The sequence below is a fragment of the Aegilops tauschii genome, chromosome 4 (genome assembly GCF_002575655.3).
Source record: "Aegilops tauschii subsp. strangulata cultivar AL8/78 chromosome 4, Aet v6.0, whole genome shotgun sequence".
NCBI lineage: Eukaryota > Viridiplantae > Streptophyta > Magnoliopsida > Poales > Poaceae > Aegilops > Aegilops tauschii.
In genome coordinates this window covers 468,876,608-468,885,033 of record NC_053038.3, presented here as the reverse complement: position 1 = coordinate 468,885,033, position 8,426 = coordinate 468,876,608, and positions in this window count along the sequence as shown.

The window sequence follows — 8,426 nt, the reverse complement described above, 5'->3', positions numbered from 1 at the left end:
GCCCGCGGTACTACTGCTGGGACCAGAGAGGTCACACTGAGAAGGGGAACGAGCCTATCATTGAAACGGAAAGGCTCAGAGGGGGGGGGGGGGCAAAGGAAGTGTATGTGATGATTCCGCCCTAGCCTTTCCAAAGCGGACCCCCTCTTGATAGTACGATGATCCTTATGAAACTAGTCCACCAAACTAATTCGAAAGGACTACACCGTCTTCGCTTCAAGCTCCGAGGGGAGGGAATCGTCTCGTGCCAAAAGGATGAATCTCTGAAAACACTCAGTGCACACGATTAGTCCGCAAAAGCATTGTCATCAATCACCAAAACATCTAAGGGATACAAATGCCCTTACAATCTCCCCCTTTTTGGTGGATTGATGACAATACGGGATTTGCACAAACGGGAACAGACAAAAGACATAAGCAGACCCCAAATCTCTAAAATATAGACGGGCTCCCCCTAGATGTGTGCCATCAAGACAAGTGCTTTGGACTGCACGGCACACATACTAGGATCAACACTCCCCCTGTATTTTAGAGACCAACAACCTAAGCGTGATACATGAGAGCAGGAGATATGACATAGTAAGCATGCTACTCATGAGATACTAAATGACAAGAGACATAGATAAAGATATGATAAGGATAAGGTAGCATATGTCTCACACCATATGACTGGAACTTAGGTCTCACGGAACACAAAACCAAACAAAGCACAAGGTAGCAAACACAACGAAAGCACAAAGACAAAGACACACTCGCAACACAACGACGCAAATCCCTAAACTCTCTCCCCCTTTGGCATCGAGACACCAAAAGGGGCAAAGAGCGCTCCTACGGCTCCAGGTGAGAGCATGTTGAGGATCTCGAACATCCATACTCCGCGTGATCGTCTGCACCGCCGTCCTCAGTCGGAAACTGCTCGGCATCTGAATCGGTCCACGGACAGTGCTGCTGGATCCACTCCTCCTCCTCAGTGATGTGACCCTCAGAGCCGCTGGTGACTGTCGCACCTAACTGACGCATAAGCTCCTTGTGGCATCCCCTGGCATTCTTCTCAGCCACATGTGTCATGTACCGACCGTGAGACTCCATGCAGAACAGCTTCTTCATCTTGAGCTTGAGCTTCTTTGCCCAAGAGGGCTCTGCCTCAGAAGGCACATAGTCAGGGTCAACACCAGTATCAGCCTCGCCCTCGGTCTCCATGGCAGCAGCAGAGGAAGGAGCCCCGGATTTAGGAACGGAGGTGCCCCAATTGTCCTTCTTCCTCAGACGCTTGATCTCATGAGAAACCAACTCTCCAGTTTCCAGCAATTCCTCGGGATAGGTATTTCTCCAAGCCTTCTCAATGAGCAACATGATAAACGGAGCATAAATCGGGCACTTGCGCTCAGAAACAGCAGACAGAAGTTCAGATCACATAACATGAGAGATGTCCAGGGACTTGCCAGTGTTTGCTTCCTTCTCACGCTGGCAGAAGAGAAGCATGTCCACGAGATAGGAGTGAACCATGTCCAGATTCCCGATACGAGGGAAGAGAGTCTCGCGGAAGATACGGTGAAGGATGTCCAGAAAGGCAGACATCTCATAGGTTTCCTTCTTGGTCTTTGGGTTGATCTTCAGAGTACAGTAGGGCCAGAGGGCTTGCTTGTGAGTGGAGGTAACATTTTGGTGAGGACGGAACCCGACTGGAGTCTCGAGCCCTTGATCATCCACCTCAAGCAACTCCATGAAGGCCTTCCACTTGACAGCTAGCAACTTCCCATTAGTCATCCAAGTCAGAGTCCCGTCTGCATCAGTTCCTAGGTGGACAGTGGCATAGAACTGAGCCACCAAGTCTGCGTCAAAGTCCTTGTTGAACTGCATGATCATGAGAATGTTCAACTGAGAGCACATCTGAAGGGCATCACCAAAGTACTCCGGGTCCTCCATAGCATCCATGTTGATGGAATGAACATTGACAAAGAGGTTCTTCTTAGCCTTTATCACGTCAAAATAGGTGGCATACTGAAACCGGTTCCAGAAAGGGCGATTGACAAGGTTGGATTCTTGGTCTTCCTCATATGGGTTGCGGCGACGCTTGTCCCAGAATTCCTTGGCAATCATCTCAGTCACCTTCTTGCCAGTTGGCAGTCTTCTTCTTGAGAAGAGGATTAGCACTTGAGGAAGCACCCACTGGCGGCGGTGGAGCACTGGATGAACCACCTGCAGGCTCAGATGAGCGGTACCGCTTTGACGTTGAACGCCCGGGGTTGACACGGCGGACTTGCTGCTCAGGATGTTCATCACCTGGAACCAAACACACGGACACACGAAACAACCAGAAGGAACGACCAAAACCAAATAAACACAACGAATATGGATCAACATGTGGTAGGAAACGATGGAACTGGGCATCCGGCGGTAGTACTGTGCCTGCACAGCGGCAGTACCGCACCAGCGGTAGTACCGCATCAGCGGTAGTACCGTGCCTCCACAGCAGCAGTACCGCTCCAGCGGTAGTACCGCGCCAGATGGGCGGTAGTACCGCCCGAGACGGGGCACGGAGGATCCCTACTGCCGTGGTCAGATCCGGCACTACCGGGGATGCCAAATTCAAAAATAAACCTACCAAACATCAATCCAAAGAGTCTAGTTGCCTTCTCCAACCTACTCAAGCCTAGATTTGGCCAAAAATCTAGAGATGCAACCACTATTGCCCCTAAAACGCGAGATCTGAAAACTAGACAAGAAAAGAAGAGGAACGGGGGCAATACCGGCATCCATGGCAAGAGGACGAGGTGGGGATCGACTCCACCGAAGGAAATGGAGAGGAACGGTCCGGAGACGGAGAGCCGCCGGAGCCCTCCCGCGGCGAGATGGTGCTGGAGAGAGAGGAAGAGGAACGAGGGGACGAAGCAAATGGGTATGGGGGAGGAAACCACCCCTGCCCACGACTTAACCCCCTGGCCCCGCCCCTCAGGCCACATAAGCGGTAGTACCACTCCCGTATAGCGGCAGTACCGCGCCTTCACAGCGGTAGTACCGCCCAGCGCAACTCAAAACTAGACTCAACACCTATGGCACAAAAAGAAAAGAGGGGAAACGACGGCAAGAAGAGAAAACCAACACAAAGTAACAAGAGCACCAGCAAGAGAACAAGAACCACACACCTCTACACGAGAGGGCGGTGGCCGAGGCCACCTATGTTTGAGTCAATTAGTATGGCACCGCGAAGAATTATCCTTGGGCCCATGACCAAAACTCGTCTTTGAAGCACAAGTACCATCAAAAATGGCTAATGTGAAAGAGTGAGATTAGTTTATGCATTATAAGGGGAGGAAGAGTTCATTGAGAGAACAACACTCCCCCTAAGTCCATGCCTACACCTAGACACGAATGCATGATGAATGTGAGGGGTGTGCAAAGGTTCAAACCACATTGCTCGAATCAATGATATTTAGCTCATGCCTTAACTCGCGAAATCTTGCTTCATCCAATGGCTTCATGAAAATATCTGCAAGGTTATCATAAGTGTTGACATAGTTGAGCTCGATCTCCCCTCGCCTAATATGATCCCGGATGAAGTGATACCGAATCTCAATATGCTTCGTCTTGAAGTGTTGCACCGGGTTGAGAGAAATCTTGATGGCACTTTCATTGTCACACCAAAGAGGCACTTTGTCACAAATGACACCGTAATCCTTTAAAGTTTGCCTCATCCATAAGAGTTGTGCACAACAACTCCCGGCCGCCACATACTCCGCTTCGGTGGACGAGAGAGACACACAACTTTGCTTTTTAGAAGACCAACTTACCAAAGAGCAACCAAGAAATCGGCACCCTCCGGAAGTGGACTTCCTATCAACTTTGTCTCCCGCCCAATCGGAGTCTGAATAACCTACAAGCTTCAAGTTTGCTCCTCTTGGGTACCATAAGCCAAAGTTTGGGGTATGAGCCAAATATGGAAAGATTCGCTTGACCGCCACAAAGTGGCTTTCCTTAGGTGCGGCTTGAAACCGTGCACAAATTCCCACACTCAACATGATATCCGGTCTAGATGCACAAAGGTAAAGCAAGGATCCACTCATGGAGCGATATACCTTTTGATCCACCGCTTTACCATTGGGATCAATGTCAAGTTGGCACTTGGTGGGCATTGGAGTGGAAGCCGGCTTGACATCACTTAGCTTGAATCTCTTTAGCATGTCTTGAGTGTATTTGGCTTGGTTGATGAAGGTTCCTTCTCTTCTTTGTTTGATTTCGAATCCGAGAAAGAACTTCAACTCTCCCATCATAGACATCTTGAACTTTGAGGTCATGAGAGCGGAAAATTCTTCATTGAAGGCTTTGTTAGGGGAACCAAAAATAATATCATCAACATATAGTTGGCACACAAACAACTCCCCTTTGACCTTCTTAGTAAAAAGAGTGGGGTCGATTTTCCCGATTTCGAATCCACGTTCTTGTAACAACTCCGTAAGATGCTCATACCACGCACGTGGGGCTTGTTTAAGGCCATAGAGCGCCTTGTGGAGTTGATACACATGATCGGGGAAATAGGGATCTTCGAACCCGGGGGGTTGTTTGACATACACCAACTCACTTATGGGACCATTAAGAAAAGCACTCTTCACATCCATTTGTTGCAACGTGAAATTATGATGAGAAGCATAAGCAATCAACAAACGAATAGATTCAAGGCGAGCGACGGGGGCAAAGGTTTCACCGTAGTCGATACCCTCGACTTGGGAGTAGCCTTGTGCCACCAAACGAGCCTTGTTGCGAACAATGATCCCATGAGCATCTTGCTTGTTCTTGAATATCCACTTGGTTCCAATGACATTATGGTTCCCGGTTGGCCTTGGCACTAATTTCCACACTTGGTTATGTTCGAAGTTGTTGAGTTCTTCATGCATGGCATTGATCCAATCTGGGTCCTCGAGCGCTTCATAAACCTTTTGGGGTTCGACACAAGAAACAAACGCATGATGTTCACAATAGTTTGCTAATTGTCTACGAGTGTTTACCCCCTTTCTTAGGCTTCCAACCACATTCTCCATGAGATGACCTTTGGTGGTGAGCTTGGAAGCGATCTTAGCGGCACGACGTTCCAATTCCTCCTCGGAAGTGAAATGAGGAGGGGTTACTTGATCATCTTGAGCGTCGTCTTGAGCTTGTTCATGATCTTGAACTTGCTCGAGGGGGAGAACTTGACCTTGGGCATCATTTGGTGGATCACCACCATCTTGAGGTTGATCTTCCCCTTGATCTTGTTCATGAGGTTGAGGGCCTTCACTTTGTTCTTCGGAAGCGTGTGGGTCTTGGGTTGGTGATGGCTCCACTTGAGTGGAGCATTGTCCTTCTCCTTCGGCCACAAGGGGTTCCTCAATGGGTAGGATATAACCAACACCCATTCTTCTTATGGCTTGGGGAGGAATTTCATCACCTACATCACAAGTACCACTTTGCTCCACTTGGGAGCCGTTATTCTCATCAAACTCCACGTTACACGTCTCCTCAATAAGTCCCGTGGACTTATTGAGAACACAGTAAGCATGGGAGTTTGTAGCATAACCAACAAATATGCCCTCATGAGCTCTAGTCTCAAATTTAGACAAACGAACACCTTTCTTGAGAATGAAACACTTACACCCGAACACCCGAAAGTACTTGAGGTTGGGCTTGTTACCGGTGAGTATCTCATATGGAGTCTTGTTCAAGCCTTTGCGGAGATAGAGCCGATTTGAAGCATGACATGTGGTGTTGATGGCTTCGGCCCAAAAGTTGTATGGAGACTTGAACTCCGCCATCATGGTCCTTGCCACATCCATCAACGTCCGGTTCTTCCTCTCCGCAACACCATTTTGTTGAGGGGTGTAAGGTGCGGAATATTGATGCTTGTGACACCCAAGTTTTTATTTGGATTTTTCAAAAGGTTTTTATTTGACTTGAGGGGAGTGATCTAAATTTTTTCTTCAAGAGAACTCTCACTCTCAAATATTTTTCTTTATGGCAAAAGTTTTATTTGGACCCACCCAAGATCTGTCTTTGGTCTTGGAGGTTCTTGCTTTTCATTTGGACTCAAGACAAAATGTTTTTCATTTGGGGAAAATAACTTTTGAAAATCTTTTTGGAAATGCACTATGGCTTTTGGAAAACTCCTTTGCCACTTTCAACTTTTCTCTCTTACCTTGGCCTTAGTGCAAATGCTCTCTCCTAACTGCTCCCTCACCTTTGGATCATGATTAGCATCAAATCCAGCAAGTTGAACCTCCCCATGTGATTATTTCCATTTAAATTCTATTCAAATAATTTTCTGCCTCCTTTTCTAGCACTTGGGGATTTACAAAGGAACTCCACTTTCTGTCTTGATTTTTGCCCCCAAACCTTTTTCCCCTCCTAGTCCTTTGAACCCTCAACCTGGAACCATGAAGATCCACTGGTCTTCAGTTCAAATTTTTCAAACTACACTTGCTGCAAGTTTGGACCAGATTTGTCAAATTTGGTGAAATTCATTCAAAACTTTCTCCAAAAATTCCAAGTAAAATCAGGCAGCCTCTGGGTGCATTGAGTGGTCATCTCACCAAGTTACAGCCCCAGAAAAATTCATCTCATAGCCAAAACCTTCTGTCGAACACCTGCAATGCACTGTCTATGTCAAGTTCAGAAAGTTCAGAGATTCAGTCAGTGGCTACTGTCGTTTTCTTCAGAGAAGGACGTCGATCTCGCCAGTACCACTGCGTCGCCTTGCTCCTCGTCCCCTCCCTCTTGTTCCTGCACCGCACGAACGCCTGGCGCCTTGCGGGCGTCGGCGACGAGCAGCAGAAGGTGCGCCGCCCCGTGACCGACGCCGGCGGCGGCTTTGCGGACGCCAGCGGGAGACACGGCGCCGACGACGCCACCCAGCGCCGCCCAAACCACCGGAGCTCGCCGCGTGGCCTTCCACTCCCCCAAACGCGCTGCCTCTCTCGTCGTGAACCGCAGGGCGCGGAGCGCGCTCTCTGCCGCCGTCGAGCCCGTGCGGTCACCTCACCGTGGACCGACGCCATTACGCCAAGACCAACCCCGCTCAGCTGTGGAATGACTCCAGTAACCTCCACTGATGCTGCCTGGCCGCTCAAACCACCTACCAATCCACTGCTCCGCCGTAATCGCTCGCCGGAGATTCTCTGTCACGGTCACCCCGTCGATCTGCCTATAAATAGAGGCCCCGAGCTTCAACTCGAGCACCCACCATCCCTACACTCCCCCTAGAGCACGCCTAGCCACTAGAAGAGCCCCGAGGAGGTCTCCTTCCTCGACTCCGGCCGCCGCGGCCCGCCACGGGATCCAGCCCGATTCGCCCCCGTGTGTGCTCCTCCGCCTCCATTCTCTTGCCAGTAGCTTCACCTTGCATCCCTCGTTCTGACCCGCGCCTCAATTTGTAGCTTGCAGCCCTCCACCGGACTTCCCCATCCTCACCCGAGCCGCCGTCCGCCGGAGATAGTGTCGCCGTCGATGTAGTGCTCCCCGTTGGACGAGTCCACCACCCACCGACGCGGAAGAAGACGCTGAAGCTCTTGGTACCCTCCGTTTCTCCTAACTTGCCGTGGTTCGACGCCGGCGTCCACCGCAGTCTTCGGGCGCCGGCGAGCTTTTTAAACCTAACAGGTGGACCCCGCCTGTCAGCCTCTATTCTATTCTCCTTCGAACCGTTTTCCGTTGGCGCCTTCGGGCAAATATGTTTTCTCTCTTGCGCTTGCGCATTTCCAATCGAACCATTTTCTGTTTTCTCAGTTAAAACCCTGGAACTTTTCTGTTTCATTACAGAAAGGTCCCTGGACAGAAACCTTTATAACTTTTTAATAAAAAGGTATTTTTGAGTGATTCTTTTTCTGACAATCTTCAAATTTTGTCTAGTTTTTTATAGGATTTATTTGAAAAATATTTGGAGAAGTTTCTGTGCATGTGTTGGTTTTCACGTTAGTACCTGTTTCGTGATTGCCGTAGGTTCCGGGAGAGGTGAAGGAGCCGCGAACTTCGCCGAGCTAGACTCCGACTTCTCCGAACCAGGCAAGCATGTTTTGAACATTTGATATGACAGATGTTTTGCATGTTTGCGTGAAAGTTTGTGCGTGGCATATGAGTGTCGGTAAATACCTCGTTGCTTGTAAGGCAACTACCCGGTTGTTCCAAAGTTGCGATGATCTCTGATGAGAGAAGGCCTAATCATGTGGTGACATGAAGGGAAGCAAGGTGGTACTGTTGTAGCATACCAGCCTTGCGTCATCCGACTTTCTCAGACGTTAACGTGGTCGGAGCCACGTTATCGTTCTTTTCCCGCATGTTCCATAGTTGCGATGGTCTCTGATGAGAGATGGCCTAATCATGTGGTGACATGAAGGGCAGCAAGGTGGTACTGTTGTAGCATACCAGCCTTGCGTCATCCGACTATTTCTGACGTTAATGTG